At 45.2% G+C, this 27,920-nt stretch overlaps 1 protein-coding gene across 1 annotated transcript in view; it reads right to left on the reverse strand.

Moving 5' to 3' along the window:
• MBTPS1 (membrane bound transcription factor peptidase, site 1) overlaps positions 1–27,920 on the reverse strand; it is a 353,237-nt gene that overhangs the window by 199,564 nt on the left and 125,753 nt on the right. The gene's annotated exons all lie outside the window — the stretch shown is intronic.

Here is a 27,920-nt window from a genome sequence, read left to right on the forward strand (position 1 = left end):
TCTGACACCAATTCATAAAAAATAAAGCAGATTTTAAAATTAGACACCAAAACAAAGTAAGTCAGATACGTATAACCAAAGTTATGGATTTCAAGAGAAAAATAATTCAATACAGTTCAAGCTATCAAACGTTTACCATTGCGGTTAATGTGGAAAATCACTAGTGACACTCGGTCACTTGCAGGGTGAGTTCAGAGAAAGCCACTTGTAGTTAAGGATGTGCGGGTCTAAGGACCAAGCTGCAACAGTCATACAGATTTTCCCTTGCTCATGGGGCCCGGGTTCAGAGGTGTCCTGGCTGTCCTTGCTGCTGAATGCGGGAGTCGCGGATGCTGAAAAAATAGTACTTGTAAAACTTGGTCACTTGCAGGTCGAGTTTGAGAGAGACTAATGGTGGTTAAGTTTGTCTGGGCCCCTAGACCAGGATTTAACAGACAGAAAAAACTCGATCTAGCTCCGCTGTCTCACGTGCAGAGGTGTGTTTGGCTATCCTTAGTGCTGAACGGGAGCTGCGGTTGCAGCCTTTACTGCTGTGATGGTACAGGCGATGAAACAGATGCAAAAACTCAACAACATAGCCACTGGTGAAGTCAGATACAGGTGTTACGGTGTGTTCTTTGGTTGCAGTGTCGAGTAAAGGTTGTTATGACCAACTGGCCACCAACAAGCCGTGGTAATGTTAAGGAGGAGTAGAAGCTATCGCCCCTTCCAGAGGTCCTGGGAAAAATGGTAGCCGGATGTAACTTGGTGGAGAGCTGTACTACACTTCTCCACAATGCACTATACCACCTGCTTTTGGGCAATCCCTAGGAGGGCCCGATGCCCAGTGCTTCTCTGGTTACAGTAGGTGCTTTTTATCAGCAGTGGGAAGGCAACTAGTGACACTAGTCCAAGGGAGTATGGTCTTGACATAAGCTCACAAAGGGTTCCCACTTCCTGGGGGAAATCTGTCTTTGATCTAGCATAAGTCACAGTCGAGCAGTTCCAGGACGTTTGCCACAGGTTCAAAGTATCACACCTTTGGTTTGTGTAGGTTCCTGTTTTTGTAGATGCAAGCCTTCTCTTGTTCTTTCTTTGCAAGCTGCTGTAGATCTCAGGTTCTGATGCCAGGGGTGACCCTTAAATCCTACATTTAGGGGTGTCGGGGGTGTGGGTGCAAGTAGCTAATGGGCTACTAGCCCCCGGCATCTAATCAGCCACTGAGGTGACCACATCTAGTGCATTGTGGTAGCTTTTCTACCCAGATATCTCTATTTTTCCACTTTTCAAGTTGGCAGAAGTCTTCCTCAGCTGTACAGACCAGGCATCCTATCCTAGAGGTGTGGCTAACCTTTTAAGGGTGTACACCTCCAGACTAACTAATTTTCCTACCTGCCTGGGTGCAAATGTGGCTGGGGCAGGGGGTGGCTTTCTCCTCCACTGGGGGACAGCATGCTTGCATATCAGAGGCGGTGTGCCGTTTGAACCTCACTGCTTTGATGTACCACTTCACTAGCCTTCCTGAGAGGAAGAGAGGTGTGACGTCGTTCCAATTGAGGCCTTTGTCAGGACTCCTGGGAGTGTTCACACTTCTGCCCAGGGGTCAGAATCCTGTCTGGACTGGAGCAGCTGCGAGCTCAAAGCCAGAACACAGGAAAACTGGGGCAATTCAGTGTACAACCTCTAAGGTTTCTCTCTAGGTCCAAGCCACAGCGCATTCAACACAAGATTATGTGAGGGGTGAGAAGGCACGTTGTTTGATACCAAACATAGCCAACTTCATTATGGTACTTCCGAAATGGGTTATTTTGAGTTTCCCCAGGGGACACCCCAAGTTATCCTACAGACTGCCATTCACTTACAGTGGCCTTCAAGTGAAAGGCCACTATAGGGACATATAAGCTGTACTTGTACTTCCATACCTTAATATAATGCACCCTGCCTCTTGGCCTTCAAGAGGCCTTCTTTAGGGAAGAATGGCATTTATTAAAGATAGTGCTTCGATGTGCCACACATGGTGTGGGCACAGTGGAGGTTGAGCAGTTTACACTTCTGCAGCCTGCAATGGCATGTCTACTGTCAGTAGTTTACTTAAGTCACTTAGGGTGGCACAAACAGTGCTTCAGGCTCTTTAACGGCCATGCTCTGGGTACCACTGGTACCATATACTAGGGACTTATAAGGGGGGGTTAAAGTGCTTTCCAATTGGGGATGCTAATCCACATATATCAATTTAGGAAGGGAGCACAGGCACTGGGGCCTGGTTAGCAGGATTCAGTGCACTTTCAGAGTCCTAGCCAACAGCATCTAGAGCAAAATGTGTGGGGGCAACCATCCAAAAAAGGCATTTTCCTACAACAACATTCAGAAAAATCACTCCACTATTCCAGGGCTTTAAGCGTGCCAATTCTTGCCAGGGACAAATGCCTACATTTCTAAAAAAGCATTAGCAAAGCCACGAGAACGCTCCTTCACTTCTCTCCTTCCAGTGGGGTTATCTGACCTTTGGCTTTGTTCTGCTTATTACAGCTGCTGTTCTACATCGGCAAAAGAAAGCTTGTCTGCATATATGGCGTAGATAAAAGCTGCTGCAGCATGATGTCGTATTTGAGCATGCATCACTAAGCATGGCCACACGTTATGATGCTGCCATTTTACATTTTTTCTTAATTTGTAATTTAGGATTCCAAAACCGTATATGCCAAACATGAAGCAGTAAATACAAATTTTAAAAAATATGGGTAAAAATCCTTAAAAAGAAAGGAGATGCCCCGTAACAAATTTCAGAGCAGGGGTTTTAGGAGGATGACTGAGTTAAAAAATAAAGTTTAAAAACAAAAATCTGGGAGTGGGGGTGAAAGGAATGAACAAGGGTGGGAGTGGCGATTTAAATGGAGAAGAAGCACACGCGGGACAGAGCAAGCAAATACATGCCCTCCTTAGTAATAATGAATTTAAAAAAAGAAAATAAAGAATGCAAGCACTAGAAGGATAAAACTACAAACTAATAGATAGTTAACAAGCTGTGCACTAGGGAGGGAAAATACAATAAGACGAGAGAAAGCCATTGAATAATAAGCAATCAAAAGAGCTACGAAAGCCAACCAATGGTAAGCGGACAAAGCCTTCTGTAAGTTATAACAGTACACAAAGCGTCACTGGAAAGAGATAGCTAAAAATCACCAGTAGTCGAGCTCTAAAAACTGGTCCATACCAGTAGGCAGTATATAATTGTTAGAAAAAAATACTTTCGGCTGTGCTCTGGTATTTCCATAGGACCCAAGGCACGCAGACATATGCTGACATTCGTGAGGAGGCAGACCCTTGCTCACTTCTGCAACAAGCTGGGCGGGCCTGGGAAACGAAGGGCTGAGCTCTGGCCAGGAGCCCACCTACAACATGATTCCAGACTGGACCCATCCAACTCCGACCAGGACTCTGCCCAGTCCTGGCAAAGAGAAAGCGAGAGTGCACAAGTGTGAGAGCGTGCAAGATTGAGAGAGATATCGTGGGTGAGCGAGACTGAGGTAAAGAGTGCGCCATACACTGCTGACCTCACGGAGCTTCTCGCAGAGTAGCAATTCCTGCCGCTTAATAAGGCAATTAACGAGACCAAGCAACGAGGGTCCTGGGACTTCGTCTTTCTTAAGTCACATTCTTAATGAATACCTTTTCTTCTCTATCATCTTTACTTTCCACAGTGGGATAGCGAGATTTCCCTCCACAACCCTCCATCCTCCTCCTCTGCTCAGTTCGTTGAGATGCCCTCACTGTGTCCTTCCTCCCCTAAATGTCTCACTTCAGTGCTGAGAGGAACCACGGATGTTGTAGTGCAAATAAAATAATGCTTTAAACTGACTTTATCCAGGGATGCTGGAACAGTTTTCAGAGTGGGGGTGCTGACATCAATGTTACATCACCTGAGTCACCCAAGCAGGAGAGTGGTAAAGGTGTGTATGGAGGAGGCATGTCTGAGCACACTGTCACATAAATATCACTAACCCATACTAACGCCCTGCCATTTGTTGACAACACATTTTTCATTGAAATAGCCACTAAAATTGCTAGCAAAACTATATAGCACATAAATTACAATGTGTGAAAATCAGGTTCCAGCGCATAATTATCTTTTGCACATCAATAAGTAGTGTCTTGGTTTGTTTGATCCTATTACAAACGTTTGTTTCCATCACATTTCAGAATTGCAAGGATATGTACCTCGTTTCTGCTTAAATGCTGATATATTTCCAAATATTTGTACAGTCTATTTGCAGGTATTTAAATGTAGCTGTTTTAGAAATAAATTACATACTTCAGCTTTTCCTTCACACTCCCTGTTCTATTGCTGACTATCACATAGTTGACTTTACAATATTCTTTCACTTTGTGTTCAGAGAATGAAAAGTAAACACCAACCCCTCATTTAAAAGAATAAAGAGCTATTTGTTAGAAGACATAGCCTGGCATTGACCTTTGTCCTTGAACGCACAGCAAATGCTGCAAGATAAAGACAAAATGTAAAGACATCTGTATTGCTCATTCACGTTCTGAACACCAGCATAGTTATTATGGGGTGGGGGGGGCGGGGGGGCTGGGGGCAGGTGGTGCTGTAGCAAAGCCAGCATTCCTACCTCCAGCGCCTGTTTAGAGTGATGGGTAGGGTACATATTTTAACATGTAGGGAGTACGTGGATTTTCAAGTCAGTTGCTAATTTGGTTCAGATAAGTTTTCAGTCTTTCAGTTTTAGCTTTCTTTTGTTCCATCACTCACATTTGTCCCCTTGCCTCCATCCCCTGACGTGGACTTCCTCTTATGTGGGGTCTGGTCAGTCCATGTGGCTTCTGGCCTCTCTATCCGCACCTCCTAGCAGTGGTCCTCCTAACTAGTGTCCTGGTGTCCAATGCTGCAGCTCCCCGATTACCAGTCTTTTATATACAGGACATGTCACAGTGGAGATTGTTCCACATGCCATTATTACATCACCATTCTGTGGGCGATACCATGTGTTTCCAAGCTAAAAGGGGAGACTGCAAGGCGTTGACACATTCCAATTTCTTGAGGAGGTCACTTGTTAAGTAGTTAAAAATGATTCAGCCGTGTACCAAAAAACGGCCTGGTTCTCCCTGAAATATTAACTCTAATAAGTTACCTATTTTTCTCCCTCATATTATGCCAGGACTCCCCATTGCAGGCTCAATGTAACTTAGGGCTTGAGACAATCTGTGCAGGCCTGTGACGTCAAAATGTTCAGTCATGGAGCTCTGCTGCTGCTGTGAAGGGATGGAGTCTTTATCCCATTTCGACCTTAAATTGAATTGGGATTCTCATTAGAAGTAAAAGTGTGAGGTGACTTTGGAAAGTAACTGGAGAACACGTTTTGTGCTGTTATTGATAGGTTATCGAATTCATTATTTTACCCCCACCCCCCAAAAAAAGAAAACACTGCACCTTGCGTGTACTTTTCTTTTTCATACGTTTTGTTTTCAGGTGGACATACAGCAGCTACACAGTTAGGTTGCATGCAAGAAAAAGGGATCATCCAGGCAGAAAAGCAGGCGGAGTACTTGTGTGTATAGAAATCCAAGGATTTAGCCATATTGGGTTGGGGGATAAAGAGCAGGTCCAACTAACTTAGTTGTAACAGGGCCCATGACACCCATGCTAAGCCCTTAAGTGCATGTGGTAGATATACAGTAGAAGGTGTTGATGGTGAAGGGCTTTGAAGAGTGGAAGGTGGAGTATTTACCCTTATGCTTTGCTTAAAAATGGCAGTTATCAACCTGCAAAGTAGGCATTTAAAACCCTCACTAGAGTAATGACCCTTGAAGGCGTGCTATCAGCAAACAAAACAGTAAATGCAAATGATTTGTAGGAGTGGTTAGAACCCATTTCAGAGGGCCAAGGGGCATGCAGAGGTGCTTGGGCCCAACTGTGGCAGTTAAGGCCTGTTACACCTGATGTCCCAGAGCTGGCATACTACAGGTCTTGAGCAACTGAGCCATGTACCCCCCTTCTGCACTTGACTTTCCGTGGTAGCTGTAGTCAAGCAGTCTAGGCTCCTTTGAGGAGGTGGGGGGTTTGAGTGTGGATGGAGATAAAGGTCAGTGAACATGACTCATAATACAAAACTCAAACAGTGCAAATAAATAAATGTCCTGCCAAATACTTGCGCTTGTAAGAAAAAGTAATATTGTATTTCTAAGTCTACACATGCAAAGTGATGCAACATTCAAATGCAGTAGTGCATACCCCCTATGAGGGTGGGGCTCTAGTAGTTGGCAGCAACTCCCTACCCCACCCTCCTTCGTGTAATGTGTTCAGGGTTATTCCCTATTCACTGGTGACCACATCAGGGAATGCAGACTATGAGGCCATATTCAAGAGTTCTCCCTACTGAGCTTTTGAGTCTGATAACAACTTTGGCAGATGGGATAATCCTCCACAAGCATGACAGATATCCCGTCTGCCATATTACAAGTTCCATCATATCCTATGGAACTTGTAAAACGGCTGGCGGGATATCTGTCACGTTTGTGACGGAGAATCCCATCAGCCAAAGTCGTAATCAGGGCCATGGTCTAGTCAAAAGTGTCTATGTTGCCGAAGCACCATTTGCAGCAAGTTCTCCAGGGCCCCAAAGGGTCTGTTTCAGTTTTACCCACTCCAGCTGTATGGCAGTGTTCAGCGGTGCATCAAGTGCCCTCTCCTCAGGCGCTCCCAAGTCCAGCTACTGTACGGCGAAGTCGGGCCGCTTGTGATGGATGCGGCAGCACCCAGCAACACAGGCTCTTCCTGTCAAGAAGTGCTGCCGGCCGATTTCCTATGATCAAAGCTGCTCGTACTTTTGGACTCAAAAGTTAAGTTGCTCTTCCCCCTAGCACCCTGGGCTTTAGGGAGGTGGGCTGGTGTAACCCTCCGGCTCCCAACCGGAGCTCCTACAAGCATGCAATGCCCTTGGCGGCTTCTCAGTGAACCTTTGGGACTTTGTCAGGTACAGATTATGATGCGCGGGCGTGACCCGCCAAAGTGGTACTAGCAGTCCCTCCTGGCATATGGGATTGCCACGGTAATCACGATCCAGGTGCAGATTCTCCTTATGCAATTGTACTCACTACAGCGGCCCCTACTGGCATACGGGATTGCCAATCTCAGTAGTCACAAGTCCTGCGCACCTGCCCCATACTCAGTTCACTGGTGACCCCCTCTGGCATATGGGGTCACTTGACTTGGTGCTTCTGACCCAGCACTTCCAATACAGCTCACAGGACAAAACAGCACATGAGGGACACAGAGCGGGTACTGCACATTGGCAAAGCCCCGATCAGTGCACAGCCTCACACCTCATTCAGGGAATCCTTGTGCAGGGCTCCCCACCAGAACATACTCCTTCCAATGCTCTCCTCTTCCTCACAGGGCATACTGGTCTTAGCAAGCAGGCAATCAATAGTGTTCCAAGTTTTAGGGCAGGTGATCCTGGGTGATGTCTCCTCATCCAGCAGGGAGGCTGGCAGGCCTTTGCCCCCAGTCCTGGTCACAGGCAGAAGTCTTGCAGAGCTTCCCCTCCTCACACAGCCCATATGACTGCTTGGCAAAAGACACATTTTAGGAGACGCAACATTCCCTTGTTATTGTCCTTTTCCAGACACCAAATGTAATTTATGGTCTGGGTCATGAAGTTTTATGATGTGGTGCTGCTTCTTTAATATTCCTTCATGAAAGAAGCCTGTCACAGCAGGCACAACTCCGAAGCTGATTGTCCACAACATAATTCACAGGAGTGAACAGAGTTTACACCTGGATGTCTGCTATAGTGATATGCACATTAAAGGGTTAATCTAGGACCACCGGCCCTCTTAGGAAGCTGGCTATCTATGTAGTGTACCATTGTAAGGGGCCACAATGAAGATAGCACAGGCGACACTAACTGGTTTCCAAAGACCTCAATCAGGGTTTTCCTCATGAGATCACAGGACTCAGCACTTTCCTCATCTATTGTCAGGAGTCTATCCCTGCACTTGCCTGAGAAAAGCTCCCCGAGTAGAAAGCCCCAGTGTCTCTCCTGTAACCTCTTCATTCTGCATGCCCGTTCAAAGGCTGTGAACCACTTGGTTATATCATCACCCTCAACATATTTGGGGCAAATCCCTGTGGGAATTTTAGGGTAAAACTAATCCTCTACTGCCATATTTATATTGTTGCTGTCATCATTCATGAGGGGTGGACCCATTTTAGCCCTTTCTCTTTCTATGGCTAGGAGTCTGGCCTCAAGGGCTACCCTTCTGGCTAGTGTCTCCAGTTCTATGTCTGGATCCTCTAGTTCTTCTGTGGACCTGGGGAGGCCTGGCCAAACCCCTGGAACAATTTTAGGGTTGTGGTTCCTGTTGTTTTTTTCTATCCCTCTTGGGTAATGGAAGGGGAATCCTTCCCTTGAGCACTGTTGTTGGGCTCATCTTCACTGAGTGGATCCTCATCTATATTGTCAGTGTTTTCTTTCAATGCCTGGGCCTTATCGAACTCAGCAAACAACTCCTGAAGTTGTGCCTTTGTGGGTCAAGGTCCAGTGGCAATTTTGCAAGCCTTGCAGAAGTCCTTTAGCTGCTTCATACTAAGAGGAAGGTAAGGGGTGAGGTTGACATGTTTTTGAAGTAGTTGGGACTTTTTCAGAAAATTACCAAAAACATCTAAACAGTTCTTAAAGGACCTAACTATTTAGGAACTTTTTAAATTTGCTAAACAGTTGGACTGAAGAACTTAACACAAGGCCCCAACAGTTCAGATAAAACATTTGGAAAAAGGAAGATTTGCAAAAATATTTTTTTCGACTAAAGCCAACTGTGGGTTTCTTCGTGGAAACACTTAATAGCCAAGGAGCATCAGCAAATGTAAAGTCTCCTATCCACCACTGATCCATCAATGTAGGAAGCTGGCTTTCTTGGTAGTGCACCACTGTAAGGGGACACTATCCAGATCATCCAGGAGAACCTTACTGGTTTACAGGGTTTCAATAATAATCCAGAACGCTCTTTTGTGGTACAACGGGCAAGCAGTTTAGGTTTATCAGAGGGTAATGCTAAGCATTTGTTGAACACACAGAGTCAATAAGTGAGACTCACACTCAAGAAGAAACTCAAGACCAAAGTTTAGAAAAATATAGATACTTTTTATAGAATGTTTCAACACCAAAAAAACTTCAAAGAAGTTAAGTACTGTGGCAGCATATCAATTGTTGCAAGTAAGTAATCCGTTCACTCAAATGCACTTTTATGTGGTAAAGACTTTCAAAGTACTTTTACTGCAAAAGGGTCTTTGCAGTCAATTCTCGGGGGTCCCCTTTAGGTTGTAGGGTGCTAGGGGAGCAAGGTCACTAGAAACACCAACAGTACAGTTTTACCTGCCCTGGGGCGTTGGGTTCAGAGGGGCTGGGCGGGTCCAGTGCCCGGTCTACTACATTGTTTGTGAAGACAGGGAGGCCACCTGGAAACAGGCTGCAGACAGGGACTTGGGGACAAGCCTGCAAGCTCCCAATGGGGAGCTCGGTCAATGGGGGTCCTGGGAGCAGGGGAACAGCACCTCCTGTCATGGACCCAAGCCGTGGAGCTCAGGTGCAGGCAGGTTTTGGTTGTTGGGTGCACATGTGCCAAAATGCTCATGGTTCTCGGTTGGACGTGCAAGGGCAGCTGGGCCACTCAGCGCTGGCATCTGCGTTGCTGATGTCCCTCGCAGCTGGTCTCAGGTTGCAGTGCTGGAGTCCGAACTGGACTCAATCAAGCTTTGGTTGCTGCAAGGGGTCTTTTACTCCAGATATTGGTGCAGGAGGTCTCCGGTAGATCCTGGTGTCTTCTCTTTTGGTTGAGAGACGGGTCTGTCCTCCTCAAGCATGGAGACCTCCTCCTGGGCGGCTGGTGGAGCCGGTGGGCAGCAGAACGGTGAACTAGATGTTACAGTTGGTGCCTGTAAGCTGCAGAGAAGTGGCTACATCACTCTAAGGGAGATGCTGAATGCTTGGTGGCGTGCTGGAGACCCTCCGAGGCTTTTGGAGGTTGCACAGCTCCAGGACGAGTAAGGTTGTTGTGACTGTCAGGGCAGGAGCAGGTAAGCATGCAGGGTTTTGCGCCAAAGACCACCAGCAGTCCACAGCTCTCGCTTCTGTGGCTTTTCTTGGTCCTTCTTTTGTCCGACAAATCTGTTCTTGTGGTGCCAACTTAGGGACGTTTAGGGAAGTGTAGGGTAATAGTCAATTGGCTATTTATCCCTGAAGTGACTACACCAGCTATGTTACCACTTTGTGTGGGGAGTGGGCATAACCCTGTCCTAGAATTCCTAATTTCACCAAACACAAGATGCTGGAACCCTTCTTTCATGGAGCACATAAGGCTGCCCACCTTAGGGATGTGGCTAGCCTGGTAGAGCAACACGCCTACTTGCATAGATAATGTCCCACCTTTCCTTGTGCCAAATGGCCTTGGGGCTGGGGGTTGCCTCTCCCAAGTCTAGAGGAAGCTGGGGTTGCATATCAAAAGTGTCAGGGACTTTAAAGCCCCTGGCCTTGGTATGCAGATTCACTAGCCATCCTGCTGGAGGGAGTGATAATACCTCTAAGGTGCCCTCTGGGTGCATGTTGTAATAAATCCAAGACTTGCTCTATACCAAACCCCATAGGTTTCAGTGAAGCTATTATGTAGGTGGGTAACTCGTTTTGATCAGTGCCTAGCACATATCTTAAGGTGGCTTCACTGCTCACATGTAATATCTAGCAATGGTACTAGACATTAAGTGGTATATCTGCTCACGCAGATATGTCCTCACATATACTACAATGAACCTTGTGTTAGGGCTTCAAGGCCTGCTGTAGGGGTGGCGTGCATATCGCCCATGGAGTGTCTTTGGTGCCATGTCCTGTTTTCAACTATGGTTTGCACCATGTCACACAGTCTGCAATGACAGTCTGTGGGGAATTAGTGTGTTGGTCTCTTTGGGTGGCATAAGATATGCTGCAGCTCTTAGGGACCCTCTTTAGCACCCATGCCTTAGGTATCAGGGGTAACATTTACTAGGGACTCACAGGGGTGCTAAAGTCCATGTCAACTGTGTTACAATTAGGGGAAAGTGTACGGTCACTGTGGTCTGATTAGCAGACCACAGTGCACTTTCAGAGTCGAAAACCAGTATCAAGTAGTGCTAGAGGGGGCAAAAAGTGAGGGGACAACTGCAACAAAATCCCAGTTCCCTACGGCCCTACTCTTAGGATTCCCTTATTAGCCCCATCTCTTTTCCTGAGATGTGTCCAGGTCTCTTCCTTTTGATCTATTGCTGAATCAAAGGAGGTATGTTCCTTTACTCTCCAGTGTTTACCCACCAAGCCCACAGTAATGGAGTAGTACACACATCTGTTTGGGAGGGGGGGGGGGGGGTGGATTCCTCATTTTTGTACCAGACAGGTCTGGACCTACCGAATGGAACCCAGGGTCCTCCATGCAATGTACCATTGCAAGCACACTGTACTTTCATAGCAAACTTTCTGCTCACCACTAATACCTCCATACATGGTACCCTCACATGTACAAATGCATTCAGCACACCCACTCAGTCTGCATGCACTGTTCAGCTTTTCTATCCTAACCAGGGTGTGTTATTTCAAAACACACGCACTGCCAGCACACACATTCACTATGTGTGTGCACTGCACAACTCTTCACTCTTCAAGTATTGTACTTCATACCACCACATACACCCAGCACATGCACTAACTACATATATAATAGATAGTACAGCTCTATCCTTGTACTGCATTGTTCAGAGGCATACGTACAAAAAAACACAGTCACTACTCCTGCGCCATGCAGCATTCCACATCTACCTGATATAGGTCAAAGTCGAGTTAAGCGCACAGAAGCAGAACCTTTAAATAGGTGACCGAGCCTGTAGGCTTCACTATAGTGTCACAGGGTAAAAAGGTTCACTACTGCTGATCTCTACACGGTATGCTGCCACCACCGCGCTTGTGTTGCCTAGCTCCAGGTGAGGGCGGTAGCCTTCCACCACTATGAAGGTAGCTCTTTGGGTAACCCTCCCAGTCCGACAAGGCCACAATCCATTAGATAGGGCTAAGCCACAACGCACATGCATGATCAGTGTTTGCCTATGACAAAAAAAAAAAAGAATCAGCAGTAGGGAACCAGACAACCAAACGGTTGGGCACTCAGGGCAGGGGTACACATTTCTAACCAAGCAGATGACTTTTCCATCTGAAAGGTTTCTGTTGTTACTAAACCTTTCATGCATTCTGTCAAAGATTATTGCTACTGTCCAAATGTAAGCACGCCAGAAAAACTGTTAAATACACATCCACAGTAGTTTCCTGATTTTAGTCATTTCTTTCTTCGTGTCGGTCCTATGTATCTACTTATCACGCATAGGGTTCCACTTCATATCTATTACACCGTGCCCTTTATTATGTAAACCATGCATTTAATACGTTTAGGCTACACCCTCTTTAGGGCCCCCACTTTTCCCATCCCACTTAGAGCCATGAGTTATCATGATAAAAATAAGATTTCAATATTCAACCCGAACCTTCCTGGATGCTTACCTCAACTAGGAGGCATATGAATGGCACAGGAAAGGACAGAAAACAAGGCCAATGCTAATTTTTTGACATCCAAAGAATTTACTCCCAGCAGTCTGCTTGACACACCTGTCACTATTCAAAACGTTCATACACATATTACAAAATGTCAGGTCCTGGTTTATGTTTCGCAGCTGAGGTGAACAGAAGGTAGAATTAAAGATCTGGGCTTTCCATCATTTTAGGAGAGGCTGTAGCCCTCTAAATGGAGAGGCAACAGCTGGTCGCTGATCATGGACATGAGATGGGAAAAAGCTTTTTTTATAGCCTCTGTAGCAAGGTGCTAATTGTGAGATTACTGCAAATGTCATCAAGTAAAACAAATGGTCAACACACCTTTGCAACTATTCCAGGAGAACCTCCATATCCATGAGGCGTATGGAGGACACCTGGAGTTATACTGTGTATCAAAATGGTGAACCTGGGTCTGGGTGTTGAAGAATTAAAAGAGGTACCCAGGTTTTCACGTTTGGGGTGTACAAACACATGATGGTGGCTAGAATTTAGTCTATCTTGGTGTTTGCAGCCATCAAATTGACAGCATCAAGGAAACACTGTGACAATAAGTTCACTACTCAGGGGACCACTGTGAACTGCAAGAGATTGAATAAGTATGCTGGTACTTTTCCAAACACAAACAATACTGCTGTCCTGATGGTATACACCTGATCCATATATCCTCTGGAGGAGCAGGAGAATTTGTATTGGGACGGAGAAACTCAAACAGCCTCAGGCAGGAGCTGGACATTTTAACAGTGGCTGAAAGTCTGTGCATTTTGTTGAAGGGGAAAGCTTCAGTGACTCTAAGGTCTCCTTAGATAGGTTATTTGAGTACCAGGTGTGCACAACATGGAAATCACTTAGCACCCAGAGGCAAAAACTATCCATGCCTCTAACAACATTTGGTGAAAACACATGGACTGTGATTTCATGTTGGGGGCAACAGACAAGTCCTACTTGTGTTGGCACGTCACTACAAAGAGTAACGCAAGATTATCAAATTCAGGTATGGAAATATATATAACCGAGTTGCAATGTTTGAGGTGGCTACTACACGTTGTTATGGTACATGGCTTTGAATTTAAAAACTACCAGATCAATTTTAATCTAGTGTAGTCGTTTCTGGACCTCCACAATGAGTTCTGGGAAGTGCAAATTAAGTCAATGGAATGACTAAAGAAAGTGAGAATAATTTTGGAATGGGAGAGATTTATAATACATCAACTCAGTTATGGGTGGCTAGAGTCAGTGGAAGATAAATTAAGAAAAGTATATCCATCTGGGGTAGCAAGTGACTGAGTAAATGATATTGGTGGGCGGGTGTGCTACAGCACTTGGACACAGACTGCAGGTTGGAAATATCAGAGGGTCTCGGTTATTTTTCTTTCTTGGGATATACTAGGCAAAGGTTTTGCCTTTAATTATCTCACTCATTTACTCAATAATTTGTTATGCAATGAAATTCACATTCTTCGCCTATGAATTTAACTAGGAACTGAGAATACAGGGTTTCGTATCAAGGCAAAGAGAATCTATGGGAAATATATTTGTAGTGCATACCTTTCATATAATTATGAGCATCTTATACTGGACAGCTCTGTTAGTTAATGAAGCAATAACTGACAACGTATTGTTTTAGTTTATAAAACTTTAACTAGGAAACTAAAAATCAAACTCTTCTTAAGAATGGAAACAAGATATTGCAATAGGGCTTGTTTAGGTAACAAGAATAAAAATCATTATTTTTTATCTGATGGATGATATGATATATGCACTGCATTATTGTTGCTTTAATGATGAGAGACTTTAAACTTTAGACAGAGGAGTCCTAAAAAAAAGAAAAAAAAAAAGTTTATTTATCATTTTCCTACCAAAGTTGTACTTCAGATAAGTTTAGAAGAGCTGGACACTTTGTAACAGCTGCATGCTCCTTAGTTGTGAGTTTTGGCAAAAGATTTACTAACAATTAGAGACCTACTTTCTCACCGCTGCCAATGTCTTACGCTGTTGGAAGGTACTGTCTGTATAGAAGAGGAATCAAAAAGGAAAGACCGAGAGGAGAGAGAAGCAAGACTGAACTATTCCTACTCTTGAACAGCAACCTTGACAGCTAATCACTTGTGGCTATAACTCAAAGCCAGTTATGCATTGCAGCACCAGGCCAGCCAATGCGTTGCTTGTACCTCGGATCAATGAAAGCTTGTCCTGTATCATCAGATCCGGGTCACTGACATTCCTTTTATCTGTCCTCTTTATTTTTAACCAACCAGTATTTTAAATCCCTATACATCTATACTAGCTCCACCAAGACCATACCCCTCCCTTTCTAACCTTGTATTTTTTTATTTTATTAAATCAGCAACAAAAAACACAGGCTTGCCACAACCGGATCTCTGTTTCCTCTAAACAACTTGATCTATTTTCTTCTTGAAAAATGAGACTGAGCCCAATCCCAGATTCTCCTTATTCCTGTATTCTTCTGTTTCTTTATTATCTTTTGCCTGTGCTCTTTCATGAGTTTCTCAGTTATTCCTTAAAAAAAAAAAAAAATTATATATAGCAGCTGCTCTTTTTAAACACTGCCCTCTGAACTCACAGAAATTAACTACGCTTAATAGGACTTATTCTTCTAAGTTAAAAACATACCTTCTGATTTTTTTTGGCCTTAAATGTTTTTGCAATTGTTACCATTTCTTTCTAGGCTTAGAAAGGTTCTTTTTTGGTGACAGTACTGAGATTTGATGCAGGGACAGATAATGCTTTGAACAAGTCAGAACTGTGGCACACTAATGGCGATTTGGTAGTAGGTCTTGGACTAATGGGGTAACTGAAAAATGATAATTTGATTCATTTTCTGGGTGTGCACCTTTTTAGCATGAAGCGATATCCTACATTTGCATATGACCTGTTCACACTACAGATAGTCAAATGGCTGGCTTTTACCAATTCCTTTTAACCCATACCACCAATTTCTTATGCTTCCAGGTAAAAGTAAGAGAAAATTGTGTTTACCTGAAGCTGCTCAGTCTTTCTTATATGCCAGCACACAAGACCCTGAATTGAAATACTGACTGAGAAGCTGCTTCTTCTGTAGCTCTCAACTCATGGCCCATGCATTCTTCCATCACCTGAGATAAACCATCTTACTCAGAAATGTCCTTTATGGATAATAGATTGCACTGTTTTACTCTGGTGTCTCCCCTTAAGTGAGGCATCCTACCCACTGTTACTAAAACTGTGGAGATGGCATCTTGAGAGTTGTACAGAAATACAAAGAAAATATTATAAAAGTGTAATACTCCCTCAGCGTATGTTGCCTTCTTGAGAAACTACGGATGACCGAATACTTATGAGAATTTGTCTAGCTTTATGCAACATATCAGATATGGCAATATACAGCTAATGTTCCTTCTGAGCAGTGCATACGACTTTCAGCTATCTCACTCATAACATATGCATGGCAATGCACATGCTGGTTAACCAGGCACCACAAACCTGACTTAGTAATACATAAATCAACAACCATCTAACACTATGAATCCTCAAGACACCTATGATTAGCTGATACATAGAAAAGGATCCACAATTAAACTACAGATGATACTGCTAAACCAACCAAACTCACTCTGGTGTGAGATTCAAACCATAAAACAATAGTTTAAAGGAAACCAGAGTGACTGTGGCACAAGCCCATACACATTTCAAAGAACTCATTTATGTGCATAAAGCAGCAAAATATGTTATGGTCTTCTCAATGTAGTTTCGTGGGAGGGAAAGGTGCTTTGGATAGACGGACGATATTGACTTTTTGGTGCTTCCACTATAAAGAGATCCACGGTTTGCCTCTTTCTGAGGTAGCCCTCACATAACTGAAGACTGGTACTGGCAACTGGCTGCCTCGGACTGTCAACAACAGACGAGACAAGGGAGGGATCTTATAGCACACACAGCTGGAGTTTTAACAAATTCAGGGCAGCAGACGTTCCATACTCTTCCGGTTCCTCCTCCCCCTACATCCACCAATTCTCGTCATCTTTCCAACGAAGCAGCCTAGCTCCTCTGATGAGAATATGTAACACTTTTTCCCCACCCTAACTTAAGATTCTCAAGACTTTGTTCTAGTGGACACTTGATTAATGGAGATCAGATGGTGCAGTCATTAACCAGGCCCCTGCTTACTTTTTCAGGGTTCAGACAGGCTAATCACCATAGCCAGGGAAAGCACTCTTCTACCGGCCTCCCTTCAATCCCTTAGTGAGGAAAGAATGGAGCAGTGACACACAACCCCAACCTCCTCCTCTTCTTTACACCTGCCCTTTCATATCATAAAAAGAGGTGCGTCTTCTTTTCATAGCACTGGTAAGAAGTTAACCTTTTTAATTCCAGCACAAACGAAGAAATGAGGAAGGATGAATGCAATAATAACAGAGCTTGGATGTGGTATTGCAGAACATGAACATCAACTCAAGATAAAACTTTTTATACATGGCCAAGTACTTTTTGTTTTGTTTTTTGTTTTATGGGGGTGAGTCAAGTCAACAAAAAAAATCCAGTTCCTTATCCACAATATGACTTTGGGCACCAGAGGATGAAGTGGGTGAGATCTGTGTGGAAAGCAGCGCCCATACTTTTTATATTTTGTAACAACAGTTCCAATACTTAAAGATTAAAAAAACAACTGCCCCTGAATGGTTAATGAAGCACTCCTGCCTAAAAGGGAAGGCAGGGGTCTCGTATGCTGTGAAGCTGGTGCAGGGACACAGGACTAAAGAAGAAACAAGCCTTCTTGCCAGGGTGGCTGCTATCTGAAAGAAATGGAAACTGGTGCATTTGGTTAATCAGCAAATGTAAAGGTTTCTTGGAAGTCATTATAGGCTTTATGTATGGACTCACTTGAATCTTCATAGTGAAAGATTTATTCGTTTTGGGAGGTATTTTGAAAGTGTTACCAGCTGTGTTTTGAGTGCATTCATTTAACAAACACTTAAAAAATATATGTTTGCACTAGTTACAGTGTGAATGCTAATTACTAGAATATATATTTTGGAAACACTTGTTTTCTCTTGATCACTAAATCGTTTTGCACATTTTGCAGCCGCCTATCCTATGTGTTTAATGCATTTTTTTGTTTGAATGTACACAGAGCGCCTCATTGCTACACAACTGAGTAGACAAGACCGTCCATCTCATTAATGCTAATGTCACAGTCAGGGGTCTTCCTCTCTTCAGGAGTCATGCTAACAGTTGACCCATCTTGTCCCATTCCCTGTGGAATTTGTCAGCAGTCTCAGCGAGTGGATCAGTCCAACCTTTACCAGAGTTTACTCTACGTTTAGCTACTAATTTCTTGACTTCCCCTGCTCCACAATTCGGAGCAATGCCCTGTAGTTTCCCTTCTTGGCCTCCAAATTCTATTTCCAGTTGCCAGCATGTACCATGTACTCTAGTTATACACTCCCCTCTCTGCACTACTGTAAGAGTCTCCTATTCATCCCACCTTGTTCCAGTGGTGTTCTGCTTACTACAGAAAAGTTAGTTAATACCTCATCTAGCTCTATATGAACCACTGTATCCTGCAGAGCCTCTGATTGCAGTCTCCTCAGGGAGATGTGGGGTCTTCCCCTGCACATATCAAGTTCTTTCAATAGTGGCTATGATCTGATAAGGACCATGCTACTGCACTCCCTGTAAACATTGCATGAGGATCAACATTATCTGGAACCGGTCCAGCCAGCTGTATGGGTCATGAACCAGGGTATGACAGGAGAATTCCCTACGGCCGGGGTGTAGCTCTCTCCCTACATATATACATTGGAGATTTCTGATCATGTCTGCCAAGGCTTAAGTGAAACCAAGCTTACTGCCCATTTTAGGTGGCTGCCTGTCTAGCTGCCCATCCAACACACAATTGAAGGCACATCTAAATATGGAATAAGCTTTGCCTGTAATGAGATACAGAACTCCTTATCACCCGTGTTTGTTGCATATATATATATTCAGGAAGGATAATGTTACTTACCCTGCAAGTATTTGTTCATGCCATATAGTGCTGTAGATTCACATGCTCTACATACTCCTGCCGTCTAGTGTTGGGTCCGGAGAGGTGCAAGTTGTTTTTATTCAAAGAAGTCTTAAGTCAAGAGATCGAGTGACTCCTTCTCTTTGTGATACTGCGCATGGGCATTGACTCCTTTGTTAGACTGTTTTTCCACAGGCAGGTGAGATTATGTATATATATATATATATATATATATATATATATATATATATATGATTCTTCAACAGATGGACAATTAGCCATCTGACGGCTGCACCGATCCCGTCAGTTGATTTTCCATGGTAAAATAGACTCGCATCCAACAAGCTCGAATTCAGTTGATAATTTTATTTCTTAATACAGGTGACACAGCGTCCTGAAATGCGATGTCGATATATATATATATATGGAAAATGTCACTTACCCAGTGTACATCTGTTCGTGGCATGAGACGCTGCAGATTCACATGCTGTGCACATCCCGCCATCTAGTGTTGGGCTCGGAGTGTTACAAGTTGTTTTTCTTCGAAGAAGTCTTTTCGAGTCACGAGATCGAGGGACTCCATCCCTTTCGGCTCCATTGCGCATGGGCGTCGACTCCATCTTAGATTGTTTTCCCCGCAGAGGGTGAGGTAGGAGTTGTGTGTATAGTAATAGTGCCCATGCAATGGAGTAAATATGTATGTACATAATATGGTTAAAAGTGATATATTTACAAATTTACAAATGTTCAAGACCTTTTCTCAACTTAATACGGCTACAGGCTCCCAGGGAGGTGGGAGGGCGCATGTGAATCTGCAGCGTCTCATGCCACGAACAGATGTACACTGGGTAAGTGACATTTTCCGTTCGATGGCATGTGTAGCTGCAGATACACATACTGTGCATAGACTAGTAAGCAGTTATCTCCCCAGAAGCGGTGGTTCAGCCTGTAGGAGTTGAAGTTGTTTGAAATAAAGTCCGTAATACTGCTTGTCCTACTGTGGCTTGCTGTGTTGTTAACACATCCACGCAGTAATGCTTGGTAAATGTATGAGGCGTAGACCATGTGGCTGCCTTACAGATTTCCGTCATTGGTATGTTTCCTAGAAAGGCCATGGTAGCACCTTTCTTTCTAGTTGAGTGTGCCTTTGGTGTAATAGGCAGTTCTCTTTTTGCTTTTATATAACAGGTTTGAATACATTTAACTATCCATCTGGCAATGCCTTGTTTGGATACTGGATTCCCTGTATGAGGTTTTTGGAAAGCAACAAACAATTGTTTTGTTTTGCGAATTTGTTTTGTTCTATCAATGTAGTACATTAGTGCCCTTTTGATGTCTAGTGTATGTAATGCTTTCTCAGCTACAGAATCTGGTTCTGGAAAGAACACTGGGAGTTCCACTGTTTGATTTAAGTGGAACGGTGATATGACCTTAGGTAAAAATTTTGGATTTGTTCGTAGAACTACTTTATGCTTGTGTATTTGAATAAAGGGTTCTTGTATGGTAAAGGCTTGTATTTCACTTACTCTTCTGAGAGATGTGATAGCTATTAGAAATGCTACTTTCCATGTTAAGTATTGTATCTCACATGAGTGCATGTGTTCAAAAGGTGGACCCATGAGTCGTGTTAATACAATGTTGAGGTTCCACGAAGGAACTGGTGGTGTTCTTGGTGGGATAATTCTTTTCAGACCTTCCATAAATGCTTTTATTACTGGGATTCTGAATAATGAAGTTGAGTGCGTAATTTGCAGATAAGCTGAAATTGCAGTGAGATGTATTTTAATGGATGAAAAAGCTAACTTTGACTTTTGTAAGTGTAGTAGGTAGCTTACGATATTTTTAGCAGATGCGTGTAATGGTTGAATTTGATTATTATGGCAGTAATAAACAAATCTTTTCCACTTATTTGCGTAGCAATGTCTTGTGGTTGGTTTTCTAGCTTGTTTTATGACCTCCATACATTCTTGTGTAAGGTCTAGGTGTCCGAATTCTAATATTTCAGGAGCCAAATTGCTAGATTCAGCGATGCTGGATTTGGGTGTCTGATCTGTTGTTTGTGTTGAGTTAACAGATCTGGTCTGTTTGGCAGTTTGATATGAGGCACTACTGAGAGGTCTAGTAGTGTTGTGTACTAAGGTTGTCGTGCCCAAGTTGGTGCTATTAGTATGAGTTTGTTTTGACTCAATTTGTTTACTAGATATGGAAGGAGTGGGAGAGGGGGAAAAGCGTATCCAAATATCCCTGACCAACTCATCCAGAACGCATTGCCTTGAGAGTGAGCCTGTGGGTACTTGGATGCGAAGTTTTGGCATTTTGCGTTTTCTTTTGTTGCAAATAAGTCTTTGTCCTTCTTTGGAATTAGGAAATATATTGAGTAGACACCTGTTCCTTTTTGATGGTTGGGTACTAATTCTATTGCTTGTTTTTGTAACAATGCTCGGACTTCTAGTTGTAACAGGTCTAAGTGTTGTTTGGACATATTGTGTGCTCTTGGGGGCACATCTGGTGGGAAATTTATGAATTCTATGCAATAACCATGTTGGATAATGGCTAGGACCCATGCGTCCGTAGTTATGTTTGTCCAGTTTTTGTAGTATGCAGTAAGTCTCCCCCCCACTGGTGTTAAGTGTTGGGGGTTGGAGGTTTGTGACGTTGAAGTCACTGTTTGGTTTGACTTGTTTTAGGGCTTTGGAATTTTCCTCTAGCTCTTGGGAATTGTCCTCCCTTGTATGAGCCTCGAAACCCTCCTCTCTGGTATTGCCCCTCATAAGTGGGTCTGGTTTGTGAGGTGGAAGGCTCTGGTGTTTCCGTACGAAACCCCCCTCTAAATTGTGGCTTTCTAAAAGTGCCTCTGCTTTGTGGGAAGTAGAGCGCGCCCATGGCTTTGGCCGTGTCTGTGTCCTTCTTTAATTTCTCAATTGCTGTGTCCACCTCCGGCCCAAACAATTGTTCCTGGTTAAAAGGCATGTTTAACACAGCCTGCTGGATTTTGGGTTTGAACCCTGAGCTTCGGAACCATGCATGCCTGCGAATGGTTACTGCAGTGTTGACTGTCCGTGATGCTGTGTCTGCCGACTCCAATGCGGATCTTATCTGGTTGTTGGAAATTGCTTGTCCTTCTTCAACAACCTGTTGGGCACGTTTCTGGTGTTCTTTGGGCAAGTGCTGTATAATGTGTTGCATCTCGTCCCAGAGTGCCCTGTCGTAGCGATCCAGTAGGGCCTGCGAGTTTGCGATCCGCCATTGATTGGCTGCCTGTGTTGCCAATCGTTTGCCTGCTGCATCGAACTTCCTACTCTCTTTGTCAGGCGGTGGTGCGTCTCCTGATGATTGAGAGTTTGCCCTCTTTCTTACTGCTCCCACGACCACCAAATCTGATGTCAGTTGCTGTGTTATAAACACAGGGTCCGTTGGGGGAGGTTTGTATTTTTTCTCCACCCTAGGCGTGATAGCCCTTCCCTTCACTGGGTCCTGGAAGACCTGTTTTGCGTGCTTAAGCATGCCTGGGAGCATTGGCAGACTTTGGTAGGAACTGTGGGTGGATGCGAAGGTGTTAAATAGGAAATCATCCTCTATTGGCTCCAAATGCATTGCTACATTGTGGAATGTAGCTGCCCTTGATAGTACCTGCGTGTATGCAGTACTGTCCACTGGAGGTGACGGCCTTGTTGGGTAACAATCAGGACTGTTGTCGGATACCAGTGCATCATATAAGTCCCATGCATCCGGGTCATCCTGTGTCATCCCTGTATGTGTCGGTGACTGCATTGGGGGTGTTGTTACTGGGGACAGCTGTGATGAATGTAGTGGAGAAGGCTGTGGCGAAAACCTTGGTGGTGGTGTTTTATCTCTTGCCACCTTTGCCTTTGGCTGCATTTCTGACTCCTGAAATGCCAGCTTTCTTTTAATTTTAATTGGAGGAAGAGTTTGTATTTTTCCAGTCTCTTTCTGGATATGCAGCCTCCTTTGGGTATGGTCTGGTTCCCCCATACTTATTTCCTGCTCAAATCTATGTTCATGCATTTGGCCGGAAAGTCCTTGCTCTTCCGTGTAAGAGCCTAATTTCGGCTCCAAGGCTGCTTTTTTCGGTACCGAAGGTTTCGAAACAGTCTTTTTCGGTTTCGAGGTAACTTTCTTCACCCTGGGTGTGTCGAACTCTCGGTGCCGAGATGGTTCGGGCCTGAATCTCGACTGGAGTCGGATGTCTTCCGCAGTTGTGTGGCCTTTTTCGGTGCCGATGTTTGGTCACCATTTTTTCGCTGGGTTAAGCCATGGCCTGCTGGCGGTGGCATCCCCATGGCCTTTACTATCTTGGTGTGAGTCTTGGACGGGGCAGTCTTACTCAGAGTTTTCTGCGTTGCCGCCGGTTGCTCACTTTCAGAGTCGTCTGATTCCGTTTCCTGGATGGAGATTCTTTCCTCCTCTTCGACGTCGATCTGTTCTCTTGGTGTCGACACCATTTGTAGTCTTCTGGCTCTTCGATCGCGTAGGGTCTTTTTCGATCGAAATGCCCGACAGGCCTCGCAAGTATCCTCCCTGTGTTCCGGTGATAGACACAGATTACAGACCAAGTGATGGTCTGTATAAGGATACTTCGCGTGGCACCTCGGCCAGAAGCGGAAGGGGGTCCGGTCCATTAGCTTCGATGATGGTCGCGGTCGGGCCGACCAGGCCCCGCTAAGGAGTGGAAGCCCCGAAGGGCCGCCGGAGCGCTTCTACTATCGGTGTCCATATACTAACACTAAACCGGTACCGAGCGTGAACAATACAGTCGAATTTTCGATGTTTAGCTAACTTTCCCGATTCGAAATACGGAGCAAAGAGGAACACGTCCGAACCCGATGGCGGAAAGAAAACAATCTAAGATGGAGTCGACGCCTATGCGCAATGGAGCCGAAAGGGAGGAGTCCCTCGGTCTCGTGACTCGAAAAGACTTCTTCGAAGAAAAACAACATGTAACACTCCAAGCCCAACACTAGATGGCAGGATAATGCACAGCATGTGTATCTGCAGCTACACATGCCATCGAACATATATATATATATACAAGTGAATGTTGAACTTAAACGGGTACAGGCTCCCCAGGGAGGTGGAAGGGTGCATGTGAATCTGCAGCGGAATATGTCACGAACAGATGTACACTGGGTAAGTGACATTTTCCGTTCGATGGCATGTGTAGCTGCAGATACACATGCAATGCATAGATTACAAAGCAGTTTTACCTCCCATAAGCGGTGGTCAGCCTGTAGGAGTTTAAGTTGTTTGAAATAGTGTTCTTAGTACAGCATGTCCTACTGTGGCCTGCTGTGTTGCTAACACATCTACACAGTAATGCTTGGTAAATGTATGCAGTGTTGACCAAGTGTCTGCTTTACAAATTTCAGCCATTGGTATGTTACCTAAGAAAGCCATTGTAGCTCCTTTTTTCCGGGTGGAATGTGCTTTAGGTGTAACTAATAGCTGCCTTTTAGCTTTTAGGTGACATGTTTGGATACATTTTACTATCCATCTAGCTAACCCTGGTTTTGAAATAGGGTTACCAGTATGTGGTTTTTTGAACGCCACAAATAACTGTTTTGTTTCCCTAAATTATTTTGTTCTATCTATGTAATACATTAAGGCTCTTTTAATATCTAATGTATGCAGGGCTCTTTCTGATACAGAGTCTGGCTGTGGGAAGAAAACTGGTAGTTCCACTGTTTGATTGATATGAAACCGTGATATAGCTTTTGAGAGAAATTTAGGGTTAGTTCGAAGTACAACTTTATGTTTGTGTACTTGTATGAACGGTTCTTGAATTGTGAAAGCTTGGATTTCACGAACTCCTCTTAATGAAGTAATTGCAACTAGGAAGGCAACTTTCCATGTTAGGTATTGAATCTGACATGAGTGCATAGGTTCAAATGGTGGACCCATAAGTCGTGTGAGCACTATGTTTAGATTCCACAAAGGCACTGGAGGCGTTCTAGGTGGAATGATGCGTTTTAATCCTTCCATGAAGGCTTTGATTACAGGGACTCTAAATAAAGAGCTGTGTTGTATATTTTGCAAGTACGCAGAGATTGCAGTGAGATGTATTTTAATGGACGAAAAGGCTAAATTTGCCTTTTGTAAATGAAGCAAATAACTTACAATGTCTTGTATTGATACTGAAAGAGGGGTACTTTGTTTAGATGGACAGTAATACACAGATCTTTACCATTTGTTTGCGAACACTGCCTGGTAGTGGGTTTTCTTGCTTGTTTAATTACTTCCATACACTCAGTTGGTAGTTGTAGATATCCAAACTCTATGACTTCAGGAGCCAAATCGCTAGATTGAGTATTTTGGGATCTGGGTGCCTGATCAGTTGTTTGTTTCGTGTTAACAGATCTGGTCTGTTTGGGAGTTTGATATGTGGTACAACTGACAGATCTAATAGTGTTGTGTACCAGGGTTGACGTTCCCACGTTGGTGATATAAGTATGAGTTTGAGTTTGTTTTGACGCAGTTTGACGACTAGAAAAGGAATGAGCGGGAGAGGGGGAAAAGCCAAGCAAATATCCCTGACCAACTGATCCAAGAGCATTGCCCTTGGACTGAGGGTGTGGGTACCTGGACACAAAGTTTTGGCATTTTGCGTTTTTGTTTTGTTGCAAACAGATCTATGTTTGGTGTCGAGTTTGGTATCCTGCATCACCACTCGTCAGTCAAGTACCCCACCCAGCTCCTGTCTCCCCCTCAGGCAGACTCAGTACTGTTCAATCAAGAAGCAATAGCCATCTTCTGGAGGAGGGAGGCGGGGGAGTGTGGATACGCAAGATGGCCGACATGGCACATTAGAAGACAGCTACTCTATACCCCATCCTTACCTACTCAATCCTCTGGCGGCTGATGATGGGCCATATACTGCCCAAGGGCAGCCACTCTGAAGGCACTTCAGAGAAACCTCTGCGAAGTGGCTAGGTGCCCCCAATCCAGTGCAGCATCTCCCAGTATTGCCGACCGTAGAGCAACAAGGGTATGAGGGGGGGCACAGCACCGGCCACTCACGTGAGGCTGAGGTACCTGCTGTCGGACCTAATGAAGGGACTGTACATATCTGAAGACAAGCTGTGAGCTGGACCCCCTACTGGGTGAAGGACGGAAGTCTGCCTGCCCCTCCCCAGCCCTCTAGGATGCAGGATGGCTGACAGGCGGCTGGGGGCTGTGGACAAGGCGAGGTGATTGCCGGACCTAACAATCAAGGGACAAGCTGCGCAGAAGACAAACACAGCCCGACCAACAGCGAGGAGCTGACAAGTGCAGCGACACCCGCCACCGACATAGGGCTGTGCAGGCCCCATACAGAGGAGACAGCTAGGTGGTGCCAGGTTGCTTGGACCCGAATTAGTGGGCCGCCGCAATCAGACACTGGGTAGTCTATGTGGCACTGGAGTGTGGTATGAACCTGCAATCCCCCTGGACGATCATCAGGGGCCACTTTCCCCCTCCCCCTATCTGCCAAGAACTCACTGCTGCTGAAAGATGGGCCCAGCTGTGTGGAACTCTGAGAACTCTTCTGTTGTTGGGCCTGGACATCCCTGGGAACGAGGCCTGCCTTTGGGGAGTGCTGCCACTACGGGGGAGATGTCATGTGTCATGGGCACTGACTGAGACCCCAAAGCCTTGTGGGACCACCACCCACCACCCTGTTGTGGGGGGGGGGGGGGTCGACTTAATGACATGTGCTTCTAGACGTGGCAGTGTGGGGCCCACGGATGGGATGCCCTGCTGAAGTCCGTGAGGAACACTGGATATAGGCACGTGCCAGCAGGTGACCATCAGCACTCCAGAGGAACAGAGGGGCTCCCAAACGTCCCCCAGACCACGACCGGGGGCTCCTGGACATCAGAGGACTGGATTGTGCCTTGTTGTGCAGACTGATGACCATGGTGACAAGCGGACCACAAATGTGGTTTGAGCCTGAGGCCTCCCACTGATCTCCGCTGATGTTGATGGCAGAATCGCCACTAAGCGTGATGAAGACCCTGCCTTTCCCAGAGCAATTGGCAAAAGCTATCTCCTATATAATATTCCTCCGAGGATGGTAACTGGAATGTCAAAAGGGGCCACTGAGACTAGTTGTGGCTGGCTTTAAGAATGGACCTGGGCTAGGAGGACCCTATTCAAAAGGTGTGCCCTCAAGCTCTCAGGAGGCGCTGCCTAGGGGGAAGTGGTGGTTGGCAAACCCAGTGCGAGAGACGCTGGTGCAGCCCCAGCCTCGCAGAGACCGATGGCAAAGGGAGATCCACAATCCGGAAGCGGCATGAAACAGGTGTCCTCTACTCTCTAGCTGACCCTTAATAAAATACTGCCAGCCATCGGACTCAAAAGCCTCCCTGCAGTTGAAGATTTGCAGTGTCTCAGAGGAAATGGGCCTACTGCAGGCAGACCACTGCAAACTAACTGACCGGTTCAAGGCAACGGAGGTGCTGGATGGGAGCTGGAGTCGGCACAACAATCCTAGGGGCTGCAGGGAAGGTCCTCACTGAGCAAGTGAAAATCCTGGAGAGTAGAACGGAGGATGCAGGAGCCACAGCCGCCTCAATGTGCAGATTTTTTAGGACTGCCAAAAGGAGCAGAAGGGACAGACGTAATTACTTATTTGGAAAGATGGATGAGGGACAAGTTGGCCCATGGAGCTCACTCCCTTATTTGCACTTGACCATGCACACAGGGTGCCTGCGCAGCCCCCTGCCTCTGGTCGCCATCAACGACCAGTGGTGCCAAGCCATTACATTATCAGGACTAAAATATCCTCCTTCAGAAAGACTGTGAGAACGGCCCTTTCCAAACGGACAATGCAGCAGTGACTATGTTTCCCAACTTCACAGCCGCAGTACATGCAAATAAGGGCTTCATTCTTAGCGGTTAAACAAGAGCTGGGGTGTAGGCTGGGCTCTGTTACTCACTACTGTTCTCTGCCCAACTGTGGGTCATGCTAGATGGGGCATCACACGTTTTCCTGAGCTCTGTCGACACCTGGAAGTGGCTGGACAAGTATCGGGTTAAAGAAGGGAGTGGCGGAGCACTGGGGACGCAGCCCCGCCACAGAAGACTACTGAGGAGACGATGATAAGACTGGTACAATGTGAGCCCTGCGTAGGGTCCCACAAGCGCATAGGCTGAACAGGACAGGGCATCGTTCTTGCTGGTGGTGACAGGCCTCTCCCATGAACTCCACACAGACTCAGATATAGGAACTCAATCAGACAAAAACTCTGTAGTCTCCACCTCAGAAGACACTCTTTTGGACCAACAGAATATGCTGC

Source organism: Pleurodeles waltl, chromosome 12, assembly GCF_031143425.1.
Source record: "Pleurodeles waltl isolate 20211129_DDA chromosome 12, aPleWal1.hap1.20221129, whole genome shotgun sequence".
NCBI lineage: Eukaryota > Metazoa > Chordata > Amphibia > Caudata > Salamandridae > Pleurodeles > Pleurodeles waltl.